The sequence below is a fragment of the Crinia signifera genome, chromosome 2, assembly GCF_055691185.1.
Source record: "Crinia signifera chromosome 2, ASM5569118v1, whole genome shotgun sequence".
NCBI lineage: Eukaryota > Metazoa > Chordata > Amphibia > Anura > Myobatrachidae > Crinia > Crinia signifera.
This window is the reverse complement of record NC_139218.1, coordinates 285,246,356-285,266,014: the sequence shown is the minus strand read 5'-3', so window position 1 is coordinate 285,266,014 and position 19,659 is coordinate 285,246,356.

Sequence of the window (19,659 nt, the reverse complement as noted above, 5' to 3'; positions counted from 1 at the left end):
CAAAATCCTTTCTGATTTTCACACCCTGTTACATTTGGCCCGTGGTGATTTCTTTCATATCTGACGTCTGGTGCAGAATCACACTAATATATGAAATAATACTAGACCATAGACAAATGAGACTGTACAAAACCATTTATCAGAGAATACAACCGGCTTTATTGAAGTCAGCTGAATCAATATGAAATATACATACACTTTCAGCTTCTGCCAAATTCATAATACAGTTATTCTCATACGGTACTCTATGTGAAATAAGCATAAACTTTCAATAGGATATGAGTACACTTAATAAAAGTGGTTCAGGGCTAAAATGGGAGAGATAAATCCCTTTAACATTTTAAAGAGAAAGTAAAGCCATTAAATTGTATCATTTATATACATGAAGTAAGTAGAATGTTTATACTGAACTTAATAACTTAATATACCCAGAGGCACCGACCAGTTTCCTAGGCCCTTGTGATGGGAGGGGGTGTGGTCAATTCAGTCATGTGTGGCCAGCCCCCCTCCTTAAGAAATCTAGGTAATTGTGCATATGCACGTGACACGGGGGTGGCCAGCAGTGGCTGTGAGCGTGCTGAGGAGAGGCTGCTGCTACAGCAGTCACTGCTCTCTCTCTGCTGTCTACAATGGGGAAGGAGGGAGATGGCAGCAGGACCTGCTTTCCCTCTTGGCACCACTGAATAACCTAACCCATTTTTTCTTACACTGTAACAGAAAATAACTGACAGTTTAGAAGCCTCACTTTGCTGAAATTGACAGTGTGCTTTGTTGATTCATGCACAATGGCAAACGTGGTGATAAAAGCTATTCTCAAATGCCTGCTTAATCTTCTCATGCATGAGATACAGTACTACTAGGATACTATCCTTTAGATATAGGGGAATTTGCAGCAAGTAACTGTGGGCTTGGACACAACCATGTTTCACTGCATGTAAAATGTGCAGAGAGGTTTGATTTGGGTGTGGTGTGTTCAAAAGGGAATCAAAGTTGCTGTATAGAAACAAGGCTTTCTAGCATATGTGGGCTACATGCATGTGATCATGTCCCCGGATTAGCCCGTAACTTCAAAGCTCATTGGTTGCCACACGCTTCGAATTCAATTTGAACCATATAGTCCAAATCAAATTGATCAGAAGGCGCCGGAGCCGCGCCCGCACCCATGCCTGCACCGTCAGCTCGCCCTCCAGCCCTGCACTGCCCTGCACCACCAGCCCTATACGCTCCCTCATCTGCTCCCGGCTGCCTGCTCCCCCACCCACTCCCAGCTCCCGGCTGTGCCGAGTGACGTGCAGGGCCCGGGTCAAAGTTCACAAAAACCATGATGTGGGGTGAGGAGGCGCAGCCCTACTATGGACAATTTGTGTGGTTGGTCCACTCCTCTCCCCTCCACTGACTGGCGGCGGCATCACTGGTTCCAGCTGGGTCTCCTCCTGGCTCCCGCACTGCCTCTGTTGCTGGATGGGCTCCTCTGCTTACTGCTGCTACCATCCACCCTCCTCATGGCCTGCTGGCTGTATCCTTGGAGCACAGGGTAAGGAGCAGGCATAGGGGAGGGCAAACAAGGGGGTAGGCACGGAAAAAGAAGCAGGCATGGGGGGACAACAGGGGTTGTAAGGAGCAGGCACTGTGGGCACACGGTAGACATCAGACACAGGGGCACATGGTAAGAAGCAGGCACAGGGGACACAGGGTAGGCATCAGGCACCGGGGGCATGTGGTAAGGAGCAGGCATGGGTGTGGGGGCGCAAAACATGCCCTTGCTCCGGGCACCGTGGCACCTCACTACACCACTGGAGTTTTCCCTCCCACTTTTTGCTAATTGTTGCACAATAATTATCTGACCAAATGACATGTTTGTGGTGAAATGAATTAGAATTAATAACTATTATCAACAATTATGTTTTGCTACTTACACACACCCCAGTATAGTCTTTAATAAACTTTAATAAATGATATTCAATAATTGTTCAACTAATTGTTTTCTGCATTGAATAGTTTTATTATCTTTTCCCTTTCCTAAAGTGATTTTGTTTAGTATAGATAGCATTTTGTACACTTGTATGTTTTAGTGTGCTCTCTCTATGGGCTTATTCTGATTGAGTCGGATGGCTGCGTGTTTGGTCGGACGGACGATGTATTGTGTTTGTGCATGTGCAGAGGCGTTTCTGCGCATGTGCAAACGCCGCGCACGTCCGAATACGGCATAAATTCCATACAGAAAACGAGAACCATCCGAGCAGAGGGTGGTGAGGGGCGTGAAGGGCTGTTTGGTCTCATTACCATATGCGTACACCTGTGTTTCATGGGCGTTCCCATGAAAACTCTGGCCGTACGTATAGTAATCCGGCCGTGATGCACGTGTGGGGGGTGGACAGCTGACATAGCCGGATGCCAACTGCCCGCTCATATCCCTGCTTTCGCACTGAGAAATGTCCGAGTGGTCTGGAGCACTCGGAGCTGTCTGACTGCTCGGTCCATCATTCGATGGTCGGCGACCATCGGAGGATGGGGGATGTTCCCATAGATGGGGGAGTTGTTCACATGAAACATCCACTTGCGGTCCGTTCGCTTGGCGTCTTACCGCATTCCGATGGTGTGAGCGTTCAGTACGGTAGGCGGGGCTAAAAACACTCAGTGGCCGTCCGAAAATATGCATCTGTCCGAGTCAACTAGAATAAGGCCCTATACAGTATGTTGTTATGGTTTCCAACCACTTTTTTTAGCTTGTTTTGCCACACAATGTATATATGATTGGTGTGGCATGTCTGTAATTAAATGAATCAAATCAACAATTACTGTCTTCAACAAAAGAATTCTGCTTTGTAACTGACAGTTACACAATATTGTTTATTATAATATGAGAAGATTTTTAACTTCGGAATCTAACATACAGTACAATATAATATCCAGTTGTAGTTAAACTAATAATAGACTTTTAGTAGCTTTCTATGACTATGTAATGGTTTTCTGTTGCATAACTAATGCAACAGAAAACCATTACATAGTCATAGAAAGCTACCTAATGCTTTAAAGTTTGCCTGGACAACCTGTGGCTCTCCATATGTTTTGACTCTACAAGTTAGGGAATGCAAAAGCTGTGGCAGGGCATGCTGGGATGTATAGTTTCACCACAGCTGGAGAGCCGCAGATTGGGCAACCTTGCTTGAGCATTACTATTTAATTACTACATTTACTATCATTACAGACTGTTTAGATTTTTTTTTATTTTGGAGCATAATCCCCAGAATGCCATTCAAATGGCATTCTGTTTTGTGATGTCAATATTCTCAGATGACTACATCACTGCTGGGGGGCTAGCTCAAGAGGATGAAATCCATTCTGTGCAACAACAGTTATTAATGTTGTATGGGATACAACAGTGTCAGGTAAAGCACATTTGGTTGCAGTTGGATATCATATGACTATGCCAAATAAGTAGATAAAAGAGTAAAAACCACCAGAGTTACTATCAACCAATGGTTTTGCCCATTTTGAGAACAAATTTGTGCTGCGATCAGATCTGAATAAGGGCCATAGTCTTATATAGTCTTCATATAGTTGCTCAATGGGAATCCAAATGAAATTCAGTCATCATGACTCACTCCCAATATATAAAACAAAATAAATTACCTATCATCTTGCACATGATGAAAAACAAACACAAAACATGCACACTATTGATGGCTATTTATGTATTTATAGATGTTAACCATGTCCTCTCTAAAATGCCTTTTTTTCAGCGTAAATATTCCTAGCCTGGTTAACCTTTTTTCATAGTCCCTTAATCAATTTAGTTGCCCTTCTGTGAACCCACTCTAGTTCCAGTTCTGGGCATCACATGTTTTTATTTTTTTTTAAACGTATATTTTATTAGAATAGCCAAAAGCAATTACATCAAAAAGGCCAGTACATTGTAGAAATGTTAAAAAAAAAACAGCAGAACAAATAGACAAGTAGCTGGTCACCATATAATAACCTTACAAATATGGCTATTAGTTTTCAATTTTTTTACTAAACATAATAAAAATAAAAAAAATATATTATGTCTTTATCAGAGAAATATGTAATATTCATAAAAAGAAGACTTTAGAAAATAATGCAAAAAGGGAGGGTGAAAGAAATATGAAAAAAAAAGAAGGGGGGAGGGGGTAAGGGAAGGAGGAAGGGGCAGACACTGGCCCTTATTCAGATCTGATCGCAGTACTAATTTGTTCTCAAAATGGGCAAAACCATGTGCACTGCAGGTGGGGCCGATGTAACATGTATAGAGAGAGAGTTAAATGTGGGTAAGGTGTGTTGAAACTGAAATCTAAATTGCAGTGTAAAAATAATGCACCCAGTATTTACCCTGCACAGAAACAAAATAACTCACACAAATCTAACTCTCTCTATACATGTTACATCTGCCCCCCTGCAGTGCACATGGTTTTGCCCATTTTGAGAACAAATTAGTACTGCGATCAGATCTGAATAAGGGCCACTGTGCGTGGTTAAATGGGCCCGGGGTGAGACCAGCTCACTCCAGGCCAGGTATTTGCCTTTGGTGCAGATTGTACCAAGAATCTCAAATTAAATGAAACTTTTTGACACTGTCATTAAGGAGGGCCTTAATGTACTCCATAGATGCAAGATACCACATCTTGTTAGTCAATGCATTTGAAGAAGGGGCCTCTGATTGCTTCTATTGAGTCGCTATTATTAGTTTTGCTACATTGAATAATTGAAGGCACAATGAATTTTGAGTTTTAGATAGGGAATCAAAAGGTTTACTAAGAAGACTATGTAAAGGGTTTTTAGGAATGGACTGACAAGTTATTTTGAGGCCAACTGCATTACCTCATCCCAAAATATAGATATCACAGGGCATTCCCACCAAATATGGTGGAAGGTACCAATGTGTCCACATTGTCTCCAAAAAAAATCTGAGGAGCCTGGAAAAACCCTAGATATCCTGTAAGGGGTCATGTACCATTGTGAATAAACTTTAAAGGAGTTTTCTCTAATGTTGGTATTAATTGAGGATTTGCTCATATATTGCCTCAAATCGATCCAGTCCTCGTCCTCCAGGTCTATACCCAAGTCCCGCTCCCAAGCCAACTCGTGTTTTTCTTTAGTCACTAGGTTCTGTGGGATGGTCAGTGAGTGCAATGTGGATATAGATCCCCTGCAACCAGGACTGTAAATACAACGTTGTTCAAATAGTGTGGGGTTTCTAAATTTATCAGATTTGTTGATAGAGCTTATGAAGCTAACAATTTGCATATATGCAAAGTTAAAGGTAGTTGAAAGGTTGTGTCGTTCACAGAGTGATTTGAAGTCAGGGGGAGAAAATTCACCTCTAATATGTCTTATTCTATCAATACCGGCTGAGATCCAGGGGGCTGAATATAATTTAATGTTCCCTAGCGGGAAGTCTGGATGTTTCCAGAGCGGGGTCAACAGTGAGGGATAGGATGATAAATTGTATTTTTTTATTAAGTTTATCCCATGTCTGTAAAATATCTTGCACACAAGGGACTTTCCCTATCAGAGGTGGTCTCAGCTTTGGGGGGTGCCAAGGGAGATAGCTAACTGAGGGTAGACCTATGAGATCCAATTCCAAAGTCACCCATGTTTTATTGTCCACAGGTGTATGCAACAATGAAATATGGCTTAATTGTGTTGCATGGAAATATCTCTCAAAAATGGGAAGTCCTAGGCCCCCACTCATTCTTGATTTGGATAGGATCTGTTAATTCTTGGTTTAGTGTTATCCACACAAAAGAATCGCAGAGGGATTGAATTTCTTTTAAAAATGAGAAAGGGACATTAGATGGGACGGTTTGGAAAAGGTATAGTACCCATGGTAGGACATTCATTTTGATGGAGTTAATTCGTCCAGTCCATGAGATAAAAAGAGGAGCCCAGCGTTTTAGATCCATTTTGATAGATTGTAGTAAAGGGATGTAGTTTGCTTTAAATAGTTGGTTGAAGGATTTTGTAATATGAATACCTCAATAACAAAATGAATTAGACTTCCACATAAAACCAAAACTGTGGTGTAAAAGATTTTTTATGTCTGGGGGCAGGTGAAGTGGCATAGCCTCAGATTTTCTATAATTGATCTTATGTCCCGAGCATTTCCCATAAGCATAGAGCTCCGCCATCAGATTAGGAAGGGAGGTCAAAGGAGAAGACAGAGTCAAAAGTACGTCGTCCGCAAACAATGATAATTTATAATGCTTGTCTCTAACAATAATACCAGTGACATTTGGATTATCTCTGATTTTAGCAGCTAAAGGTTCAATGCTCAGGACATAGAGCAAGGGAGAAAGGGGGCATCCCTGTCTTGTTCCATTATTTAGAGTGAAGGACGGAAAGGAGAGGCCATTAGTAGAGACTAGAGCTAAGTGATTGTCATATAGTGAACCAATCACTTTCAAAAAGATACCATTAATTCCATAAGACCTTAAGGATTGAAACATAAATGACCAAGAGAGCCGATCGAAGGCCTTTTCTGCATCTAATGATAACAATACAGTTGGCAATTTAGACCTATTGATGAATGAAATCAAATTAACAGTCCGTCTGGTGTTATCAAGTGCTTGTCATGTAGGGATACACATGTTTTAATTTTATCCAAAATATGATTTTCATTTGTAGAAATTTTTAAAGGTGGATTGTCTTGTAAAGTTTCTATTTTTGAAGAAGGTGTAGAATGAATCACTCAAATGATAATGATCTTCTAAAGTGGTTGGAAAAATATGTTTTGACAAACAAACTCTTTGTTTAGTATACACTGTTACCTTATAGACATTAACATTCTTAGGCAATATGCACCATTTTGTAAAACAAATGCATCAAAATAAATAAATGCAATAAAAAATACATGAAGTATAAAGTTTTGTCTAATAAAGTTTATCTTAATTTTAAATTTTGGTTAGATTTGATTGTACACAGTCTGAGAATTTCCATGTTGATGCAGTGAAATATTGTGTGATGCTATGTGCTTGCCCTTGTTCTCAAGATCATTCCATGGAACTTGTAGCTTCTGCCACATAAAATCATTCCTGGAGCTGTGAATTGATGCTTTACAAAAAGAACAAGAAGTACAAACAGAAATCAAATGTTGCTCGAGGCTCAGGATGTGTCTACTGATTTGGCATTTTGTATTTGACTCATTCAATGTATTTTTGTGATCTTTACCCCCTCAGTTGATGAGTCTGACAAAAAGTATCTCTTGATAAAGAACTCTTTAAATATATTTTGCTCTTGTTCAAGAAATAGCATTTAAAGTCCATAGTGCAAATGCATCGTTAAAAAGTGTGGTTGTCTGTGGATTTTTGTTGTGGAGACTGTAAGCATGGATATATCTAATCAGGCACATTATGAAATTTAGTATTCCGTCTATTATGAATTTTAGTATTCCATATATTATGAATTTAGCATTCCATCTATTATGAATTTAGTATTCCATCCATTTAATTACTATGGACAAAATAGTACTTGCCTGATATGAATCATCATTTTTTTTTTAAATTCACCTTTATTTTAATTAGTTTGTTGATGGATTAAATCATCAACATTCAGTTTAAAATCAATGGCTAATAAACCGAATATCATGATGACAAAAATAATATATTATGACTTTATCATCTACATTATTATTTATTTGAAAATTGAATGGTCGTTTGTTTAATACCAATTTATATATATATTTTTTTTAGCTCTGGTTGACTCCTGCTTTGTAAAAGAAAGGATATAAAACCTTTATTAACAATATGAAAGCCAAGTATGGAAAAAAGTTTGAGACTTTAATTAATTAATTAATGATTATGATAATAATAACAGACATGGATTTGGCAAATTATTTTTGCCTGAGATTGGAGTCTTCTCATATATTTTTACCCATTCTGTGATACAGAACTGAACAAAGAACAATGATGAAATATCACCCTTAGGGGGTATTCAATGTCAGGGGTACGGCTGTCGAGCAAGCTCGACAGCCGTGTCCCTGTGCCGTTCTCACTTTGCTCGACTTGAGCTCGGCAGTTGGGATTCAATGCCCCGGCCGCCGAGCGGCGAGAAAGGGGCGTGGCTGCGAGTTGAGGGCGGAAATAGACGAGCTCCGGCCAGGAGCTCGTCTATTTCCGGCTTTTCTCGGCAGAACGAGCCAGACAGCTTGTGTTGTCGGGCTCGTTCTGCCGAGAACCCCTGTTCAATGCTGTCGGGGAAGACAGCACTGAATAGGGCCTCGCAGCCATCTCCCCCGTTGGGAGATGGCTGCGGGAGCACGACAATCATTGAATACCCCCCTTAATATTGACTTTTCTCAATTGTATGTTTTGAGTTGACATAATAATAATAATAATAATAATAATAATAATAATAATAATAATTGAATAATGTTTTATTTTTATAACGCTCCTTCTTCAATAAGACAAATTGCCCTTATTAGTTTGTTAACTGCAGTTCATTACCCCATCTAAAAAGCTATAATGCATAAAAATCAATAATATTGATACTGCTAATTTTTGCAAATACCCATTTTCAAAAAATAGCACATGTCAGTTACTTGTTTGGCTACCATGTGATTCTTATAAGCTGTTTGGCACTGCAGTCTGTAATTGTCTCTGTTAAAGCACACTACTGTATGTCATACCAACCAGTACCTCTGTAATAGGTTTTATATTTCAGTTGTGTTTCAACTATTCTATATGATCAATCATTGCAGCTTGGTTGACCAAATCTGTTTCATTGTGACTAAACCCTCAGTTTTGATAATGAATTCAGAACAAGTGCCCTAGTCATTTCATTCTGAATTTTGAATCTCAAATTATTGCAGCCTGCCCTCACTTCAGCCTTTATCAGTAATTTTTCCATATCATCAACTCTGTAATGAGTCTAACCTGGATCCTGCAAACTGTTGTCTTAATGAGTCCAAATTTAGACTTATCATAGCTAGTTTCCCAAAAACTAAAGGAATAGCACATTCAGTTCCTAAAAGGCTTTTCTTGCTGCATAGGTGCAGTTTAGGCTTATGCCCCTTTATACTCCTGTTTCTTGTTCTAGTGATATCAAATATTCTGCAGTCAAGATTATTTTCCCAGTATAGTTTACAGCAGGCATGTCCAAACTGTAGCCCTCCAGCTGTTGGGAAACTGCACATCCCAGCATGTCTTGCCATAGTTTTAGCATTCCCTAATAGCAAAACTGTGGCAAGGCATGATGGGACTTATAGTTTCACAACAGCTGGAGGGCCACAGTTTGGACATGCCTGGTTTACAGCATACTTAGAAGACGACCTCACTACACTGTCAGTAGGAGCTTTTCAGACAGTGTCTAATACATTTTGAACTTCAACCATGGAATATGTCAGACTTTTTCAATTATTATCTACTAGCTGCAGTACCCGATGTTGCCTGGTATTTTAAGAATGTTTGTTTACAAAAATCAATTTAAATATTAAACACACAGTATAAATAACATTACTTGTTTCGTTAATTTACATTAAAGCGCTGCACATTATGCTTCTCCTGATATACTCTGTGCTGCTGGGGGACCCTGCTACTGCCACTATATAACTCTCAGTTTGTAGGATTGTGCTATCTCCATTTCCCTCCACACATCATTTTATTGGCACTGGCCCGTATTCAATGATGGTCTTCCCGGCCGGTGAGGGGCTTAAATAGCAAGGATCGCAGAACACGAGTGATCCTCGCTGTTTAACCCCTCGCCAGACATTTGCTCTATTCAATGTTCCGGGGGAATCCTCGCCATCACAGGACGGTGAGGATTCGCTGTATTAGCCGTGGGTTTCGCTGTTTGGGGGAAACAGCGAAACCCATGGCTAATACAGCGAATCAGCTGCATTTCACTGTGGGTTTCACAGCTTCAGCAGCAATATACGCCGATTCCCTCTCACTCCCAAAACAGAGCAAGGGGGAATCGTCGTATTAGGGGGGTCAGTTGAATACTGTGGGCTGCTCTCCCACGGCATTGAATATACCCTGTCACATGCAGCCCTGGTGTAAATTGCTGCAGTCATTCCGGAATTATGCTGAAACATACATATGAGCGTACAGCAAAAATTTTGCTTTTCAATGAATAAAAATTTTACTGTAATTGATTTTGATTTCAAATTTTTTTCATTGCCTTGGCTGTGTTTTAATATCATAAATCATGTTGTAATAATTTTCAGAGATTATCGACAATCAGTGCATTGGTGTGTCACACTGAGCATTCTGTATGTTGTAATGGGATTGTATCAGTGGGTGTGATCTGTGATCTTGGTAATTGGAATGATCGAAAAACAAAAATTGTGTTTTTTAATTAATTAAAAATTAACCATAATTCATTTCGAATTTGAATATTTTTTGTTGCCTTCGCCACATTTTAATACGCTCCTATGTAAAATTTCACCATCTTGGCTTTTAACCCCTTCCCGACATTGGACGTACATTTACGTCATGGTCGGGAAGTACTTCCCGACACATGGCATAAATGTACGTCATGTGTTTAAACTGTCACTGCGTCTAGAGACGCAGTGACAGTTAGGTGATGTCTGCTGTCCCTGACAGCAGACATCCCCCCTCGTCGCCCAGGGGGGGCAGGGGTGCCCCCCCCGGTCGGCGATCGCTGTGATTGGCTGTTCAAATGTGAACAGCCAATCACAGCTATTTCCGTGTTACCGGCGGCTATGCCGCTCGGTAACACAGAAATCGGTGGTGATCGGTGCAGCACCGATCACCACCGATCCGCAGACACCCCCTCCCACCCCCCCGGCAGCTCACCGTCCAGGGCAGCAGCACCCGGCAGTCGCAGCCGGAGCGCACGCAGCGTGCGCTCCCCCCGCCCACCCCCGTACCCACAGCAGCAGCAGCAGCAGCAGCATGAGCTGCTAAAAATAAAATAAAATGAAATCAGCTGAATTTTATATATATATATATATATATATATATATATACACATGTGTATATGTGTGTGTGTATATATATGTGTGTATACATATATATATATATATATATATACACACATATATATATATATATATATGTGTGTATATATATATATATATATATATACATATATATATACACACACATATATACACATATATACATATACATATACACACACACACACACACACACACATATATATACATAGATATTCCCGACATATGACGTATATATACGTCATGGTCGGGAGGTACTTCCCGACCGAAGACGTATATATACGTCATGGTTTTACTGTCACCGCGTCTATAGACGCGGTGACAGTTTGGAGATGTCTGCTGTCCCTGACAGCAGACATCCCCCCTCGCGGCGATCGCTGCGATTGGCTGTTCAAATGTGAACAGCCAATTGCAGCGTTTTCTGTGTTACCGGCGGCTAAGCCGCTCGGTAACACAGTGATCGGTGCTGTACAGCACCGATCACCACCGATCGCCAGCCCCCCCCCCCCCCCTCCCACCCGGCAGCCCCCCTCCCTCCCACCCACCCGGCTGCCGCAGCGCCAGCACCGCTCCCACCCCCCCGCCAGCCGCAGCGCCAGCCCCCATCCCAAAGCTGGTGACCAAAATGGGGTCACTTGTGGGGGGGTTCCACTGTATTGGTGCTTCGGGGGTCTTGCTAATGCGACATAGCACCCACCATTCATTCCACCACCAAAAATCACTCCTTCCCTTCTGAGTCCTGCCATGCACCCAACTGGCATTTTTTGGTCACATGTGAGGCATTGCCGTACTCGGGAGAAATTGGGGCACAGATTTTGGGGTGCTTTGTCTCCTTCATTCCTTGTGAAAATTAAAAATTTTGAGCCAGAACTGCATTTTTCTGTAAAAAATTACATTTTTTTACAGAAAAATGCAGTTCTGGCTCAAAATTTTTAATTTTTACAAGGTATGAAGGAGAAAAAGCACCCCAAAATCTGTGCCCCAATTTCTCCCGAGTACGGCAATGCCTCACATGTGACCAAAAAATACCAGTTGGGTGCATGGCAGGACTCAGAAGGGAAGGAGTGATTTTTGGATTTTGCAGCACAGATTCTGGTTGAATGACCCCCGAAACACCCATACAGTGGAACCCCCCCACAAGTGACCCCATTTTGCAAACTACACCCTTCAGGGAATTCATCAAGGGGTATAGTGTACATTTCAAACCCCCCGGGGTTTCACCAATTTTGATACAACTGAGCTGTGAAAATGAAAAATTTATTTTTTTCATTTTCACTGCCCAGTTGTACCACAATTGGTGAAACCCCTGGGGGTTTGAAATGTACACTATACCCCTTGATGAATTCCCTGAAGGGTGTAGTTTGCAAAATGGGGTCACTTGTGGGGGGGTACCTAACTTTTAGCATTTTATGGTGCCTAGAAACCTACATGGTGCCTAAAAAATAATCTCATAAAAAGGAGGCTCCAAAATCAAGTAGGTGCTCCTTCTATTATGAAGCCTGTGGTTTGGTCACCGTGCATACTAGGGCCACATATAGGATATTTATGAAAACCAAAGAATTGGGGGAATCAATTTTTAGTCACATTTCTCTAGTAAAATCTACTGTGTTCCTTAGAAAAATGTATTAAAATTGAAAATCCGAAAAAAAAATGAAATTTTGAAATTTCACCTACACTTTGTTTTAATTCCTGTGAAACACCTAAAGGGTTAACAAACTTCCAAAATGCTGTTTTGAATACTGTGAGGGGTGCAGTTTTTGAAATGGCATCATTTATGGGGGTGTCTCACATACAAGTCCCTCAAAGTCACATCATAACTGACCTGGTCCCTAAAAAAATCAGTGTTTGAAATTTTCTTGAAAATTTGAGAATTTGCTATTCATATTTTAAGCCTCCTAGTGTCCAAAAAAATGAAAATGAGGTTGAAATAATGATGGCAACATAAAGTAGACATATGGTCTATGTTAGTTATTCACTATTTTGAGTGGTAAGATTATTTGTCTCACAAGCAGAAAATTTAACATTTTGCAAATCGCAAAATTTTCCATTTTTTCACGATATTTTGGTATTTTTCACAAAAAAACACAGACTGTATCGACGAAAATTTACCACTAACTTGAAGTACAATGTGTCACGAAAAAACAATCTCAAAATCACTGGGATAAGTAAAAGCAAAAAAAAGTTATCCCCACTTAAGTGAGACATGTCAGAATTGAAAAAAAGGGCTGTCAGGAAGGCAAAAACAGGCTCTGTCGGGAAGGGGTTAAAATGTGGATTTGTATAGAAAGACCGACAGAAGGACAGATTTTCGCTGTCATATAGTAGATTCATTAATTGTTTCTTAGTGGAAAAGGATTAAACCATTTTGTATAATAGTTTGGTTTTTACTTGACATTCTATAAGGACATGACATACACAGTCAATGTTCTTGACCTCCTACTGAGTACACATCAAAATTATATGTATCCCAGCCAATGACACAACTTATATAAAATAATATATTGGTCGACCGTACACACTAAGCTATACATTGTGTGACCATGCCCTACTGTATATCATTCATGGCTGTGTATGCTGTAGCTCCCTGGGTCTTCCCGTTGGGAGTGCAGTACGCTGGGCAGGATGACTCCGCAAATGAACAGTGAGTGCACGCAATAAGGCAAACACAATAGACAATATGGCTTATATATATATAATTCCATCTATGACTTTAGGTCAATATATCATGTCATTTAGGATTTTAACCTTGGCCTAGAGTCTAGGCCCTAGACAATGAGACTTTGTTCAATGGCTTTAGGCAAGGCCTCTATTATTTTGGTAACAATTTCTTCTTCTATGCATTTATGGAGCTTTTGTGTATTTCGAGGAATACAAAGTGATTCAAGAATCAATTGGGGTTAGAATTATTTTGTTTCTGCCATGAGATTTGCCATAAACAGTAGCTACAAATATAAAGGAATACTTGGTTCATGTCTGGATTTCTTATTTTCTGCAGCAATGGTAACATAGGCAGCCTTACTTGATACTGTGCACATTATTACCAATGTATACAGTTTATCCTCGCACATGAGTAATATCAAACATTACCATCAATTATATACTGCAAATTGTAAAAATGAGTGGTAAGTAGGCAATCCATAATGGTCAGAATGAAAACATACAAAAACATGTTACAATAACTACTTTAAATAGATTTAGTACTTGAGAAAATATCTGAAGAATTAGACTAGGATAAATAAATATTTAAGAAAGGGTAAAATAAGGAGAGACAGAAAGGCAGTGGTGTAGCTAGGTGCCACGGTGCCCGGAGCAAGTGCATTGCCCCCCCCCCCTGATTTGTAGTAGGCAAGGCCCTACGTGGCGAAAAGGGGGTGTGGCCTAACATTATACCACACACAATAATGCCTATTGCACATTTTAGCAAACTTTGTAATACCCATTACACATAAAGCCACATGCCATACTGCCAATTACACATGATTACTATACACCAAACCGTAATGCTCATTACATACTATGTAAAAACCGTAATGACCATTACATACTATATAACACACCGCAATACCCATTAAATACTATACAACAAACCATAATGCCCATTATATACTAAATAACAAACCATAATGCCCATTACGTACTATATAACACACCGTGATGCCCATTACATACTATATAACCAGAATGCAGGGCCTGATGTGACAGCATAATGTACAACTTGTAAAGCCAAGCTTATGACTAGCATCCAAAATGCTACAATGAGAGAGCATATGGTACCTGTTTCATTAAAGCACCTCCAGCAGACAGGGGACACAGCTGGGATACATAGTGAGGGAGCATTATCGTTGGTTCAATACCCTTCAATGTGTCTCAAGGACATTTGTCCTAGAGGACCAGGGGTGGATTGGCCATAGACATCATGGGGAAGATTCCTGGTAGGCTGTGCCCCTGCCCAGAGTAGTGGCCTCATCCCCCTCCTGTCTCTCACACAAACAGACTTTTCTGGTTCACAGAGACGCTGCAAATACACATCCAAGATGAAGGCTCATCTAGTGTATATCCATTTTGACATCTATTAAAGGGTCATGTGAGGAGAAGAGATAAGAAACATTGTCTCATGATTGAGAAATGTTGAGAGATGCTCTAACATCCGCAGCCCTGTTTTGCCGGCCACCGCATTCTAAATGATCACATATGCTCTAACATATGCGATCATTAACGCAAGGGACAGCTCTTGCGATAAGAGCTGTCCCTTGCGATGCAGCGCTGGTGCTGGACTTCCGGGTCTGAGACCTGGGAGTCCATCTGCGCATGTGCAGAGCACGGCGCCGGCCACAGGGCATGCTTGGAGGGATCCGTGATGGATCCCTCACACAGCACTGCGGTAAGAAGCCCATAGGCTTCTGCAGGGAATTGCCAGATTTTGCTGGCGATTCCCTCTGCAGTGCTGCCACTGCAGAGGGGGGACAGAGCATACAGAAATACGGTAAAAACCCTGATAACAGGGGTTTTACTGCATTTCTGCTTTAAAGAATCTCCCCCATAGTCCTCAGCATACTTCACACTTCTAGGGTGGGAACACTTGTTGTACAGTATGTGATCCCCCCAGCTTTTTTACAGGACAATTAAAACTAAATTATATAAAATAGCTTATTTAAAAGTAACTTTCTGTAAGCAACATTCATAAATATTTATCTAACAGTATTGAGAACTTATCACAAACATTATGAAGATATTTGAAATAAAGAGGGTGATTATACCATTCCTGCTCCCATCTGATTTCCCGATTAGTAATTCTATTATAGAACCATATCCTAAATAGCTAATCATGTAGAACGTTCGGTTTTAGTCTAAGATACAGAAAATGATAACACAATTAAAATAGTATAACTTCTATCAAGGTATGTCAAATTGTATATTTGTATAAATGATTAACTTCTTCTCAAAATCAACTTTTTTTAGGTTTAGTTTCCCTTTAAATAATGACCTCAGAGAGCTACTTTTGCAATACAGTATTCAGAAACTCAGATACAACAGGTATACAAAGGATAGCACAAAACTGCTTGTCATGTGCACCTAAATGGTCTGAGCTGTGCACATTGAGGTTCTTGTCTACACCCTGCTCTCAGGTCATCTCAGATTCAATGGATTGGTTTTGTGGTTCTGCGCTCAAAAATACAAGCAGCTCTTATAAATTGGGGTATTAATGCAATGGAAAATAGAGCACTATCTGAGTTTATGTGACAGATTAATAAAATAAGTGAAAAGGAATATTGAGTGGTACCTGTAAAATGAAGAAATGGTTAAGATAAATATACAATGAACAAGATAAGATCTGCCAGTAAACAGTACATTTTAGACGGTTCTCTTAGAAAATAATTTATTACCTCAAATAATATAAAATGTAAAAAACAATATAATACAACTAAGACAATGCAAATACAAAATATAGAAATTAAAACAACCTATCGATTAATCGCATGAGCGATATCAAGGGTGGTATATTCAATAAAAAATTATTTTTAGTTGAAATGAGTCACCCATTAATATAAAAACTGGGTAAAGATTTTTGCATATTACCATTGATACAGTCTCCGTGTATTTTAAGGAGCTTTAGTTAAGGCAATAGTGTTTCCTTTAATTGCTGTGTAAAGATGATTCATCTGCTCAAAGTCACTTTGTATTGAGGTATCCTGATGGCAGCCACTTGTCCTCTGGTGTGGGTCCTTAGGGATCGGGCTAGGTATCCCAGATGTCTGTTAGACCACTTTACCAATATATCAAATGACGCTATAGGTTTTCAGGTGTCCAATAAAGATACTTGCAAATGCAGTTCAATGGTGGATGATAGAGTCCCAGTATGGCAATGGATTTAAAAATCTCAACGTTTTTCCCCGGACAATTTGTAACCTCTGGCTTCCTCAAGTTTTTATATTAATGAGTGACTCATTTCAACTAAAAATCTTTTCTTATTGAATATACCACCCTTGATATCGCTCATGCGATTAATCGTTAGTTTTTTTTATTTTTATATTTTGTGTTTGCATTGTCTTAGTTGTATTATATTGTTTTTTTACATTTTATATTATTTGAGCTAATACTAATACTTTTTTTTTTTAAGAGAACCGTCTAAAATTTACAGCACTGGCCGATCTTTTCTTGTTCATTTTTTTGGGGGGGGGGGGGGGGGGGGGGGGGGGACTGACCACCCCCTGCCAGCTGCCAATAACTGCGCACCACAAAACTTTCTTTTGATTAAGATAAATATTCACCCTTTTGGGGAATACATGTTTTTTGTGCAAGATGTTTAACCGGTATTGCTGTCCCTCTTCTTACCCTGAGTTGCTCAATGTTTGGAGAGATCAGGTTCTGCCATTGTTGTTAATTTTCTGTGTATTAAATGTCACTTTTTATGATTCACATGGTTGTTTTTCATCCTTTTTGTCTTTTTGAAAGATCATACCTCCCCTTACTCCTATCACCATATGTCCTTGGATGCGTTGGTGCCACCTTGGACCTGTGTTTGCTATATTGGACAACCACCTGCTAATTCATCTGATCAACTGACCCCACTTAATTGGATGCTTTGGCTATACATAGAACTGTTTGCAGCAATTGCTGAGGTTTAAGATTGGTCCTGACCAACATCTTACAGGACCGATCCCTCCAGCGACTCCCGGAAATTTGCTTGCCTCTGGACTTCATCCTATTGGGACTACTGCGATGGATTAGTGCAGGTTACTTTATATATTGGTCCATATACCAATCTTGGTCCATATACCACTCTTGCCATTTTATTATTATATATATTGTTTTATTTTCTGTGTATTAAATGTCACTTTTTATGATTTACATGGTTGTTTTTCATTGAAAGCGCTGCTTTACCACCCTTTTGTCTTTTTGCAACCTCAAGGGACTGACCACTCCCTTAAAAAGCAGCAGCTATAAGAGGGCAACTCTGATGCAAGCACTCAGTTTTTAATTTCATTTTTTCAGAGGTATGATCTTTACCTGGTTAAAGGAGTACAAATATAATGTCTTCAGACATTGAGGAAAGTAATGATTCATGGACACAAAGGGTATTAAATTACTCAAGTAGTTATGGGGTGTAAAAATCAAACCCAGTGGCATTTTGTGAGAAGGTAGAGTAGAAAACCCACCCCCCACCCTCAATAGTAAAGGGTGGGGTGGGGTCCCTTACTACCGGTGAGGTGGGTCTCTTAGAAACACACCCTACCCTGTACATCTATTAGAAACCTAGATATACCTATATCCCAATTATCCAAACTTCCCTTAATCTAAGGAAAACTGCAGAATACTAAAGGTAGTATTCTGGAGTTTTAAGACTCAAATACTAACTGCTGTATCTTAGCATAAGACTCTAAATAGTGTAAACCATACATGGTAGTGAGGCATTTTTTTAAACCCCCCAAAAGATACAGAAATCAGTTACCCTAAATACAAATAGGCTTGTAATTGTTCTCATATAATAAAAACTTGCTGCCTGCAAAAAATAAGGTTAATCACTTTGGCAAAAAATAATAATAACATGAACATATGCTGGTCTCAGCAAGGGGCACAAAGTCTCTGCTTCAACCATACTTCGGCTTCTCTCGTACATTACACGAAATTGAGCCAGAACTATGATTTGGATTTTTGTACTTGCGACGGAATAGGTCTCAAACTTTTACAGTTCATGTATTCGTGCTAGATGAAGAATAGCATCACAATCTTTGCAGTGTTGCATTCGGGAGACGAAGGTATATGCCAAAGGTCCAGGATGGGGAGCCCGGAGGAGCAGAAGAAGTGCGCCTTCTACAGCAAAATGTGCACTAAAGTTCTCTTTTTTAAAGTTTTTTTTAGGAGTCATTCCACCTGAATTTTTCTGGAAGAGAGCCTGGTACTTGTGTAGTTTCACGGCGCCAGTATGGCGCCCTGCGTCTGAGTCCCCTTGCGGGGCTCGCTTCGCTCGCCCATGCTGCGGCCTCGGTGGCTCGCTACGATCGCCACGCTATTTAAAATCAACTCCATGCCAACATGGATAGTGGGGGTATGAACTATCCATGTTGGCATGGAGTTAAGTTACTTTTTTTACCATAGTTTGTGGCGAGCGTAGAACCCGGAAGTAGCACGGCGCCATGCTGGCGCCGTGAAACTACACAAGTACCGAGAGCCTTTTGCCCTCTCGTGTAGCCCAACAAATCAAATGTTTTTTCTCCTTAGCTTGCCTTCCATATCGGACAACTTGGTCGACAGCCGACATTTGGGTGGACAGGTCAGCAACACTATATTAAAGAGGGTTAGTTCTAACCTCAAGATCAGATACATGGGGCTTCACTCCTTCCATTCTTTCACATCAGGTTGTCTGCCTGGAACTGACCAATCTTTTCGGTCACTTGGTGCTCAGAGGAGCTGATTGTGGAAACATCTTCAAAATGGGGTACCCTGAAATATTTTGAGGAGAGGGAAGGGATGAGTTCTGTGAAAATGGAGGTGCAGAAGATTGCGTGTTTCTAGCAGATCTTTCCAGGTGTGCAGCAGCACCAGCTGTATTGCCTGTTTTACCCATATTGATAACAGCAGAGAGCACTGGACTAAGGGGGTCATTCTAATTAACTCGGTAAGATGCAAAGATTGCAGCTTACATACAGTAGTCCTATTGAAGCCACCCTGGCAAATCACCACCCCCCATCGCCATTTCCCCTAGCAATCATGTGAGGGGA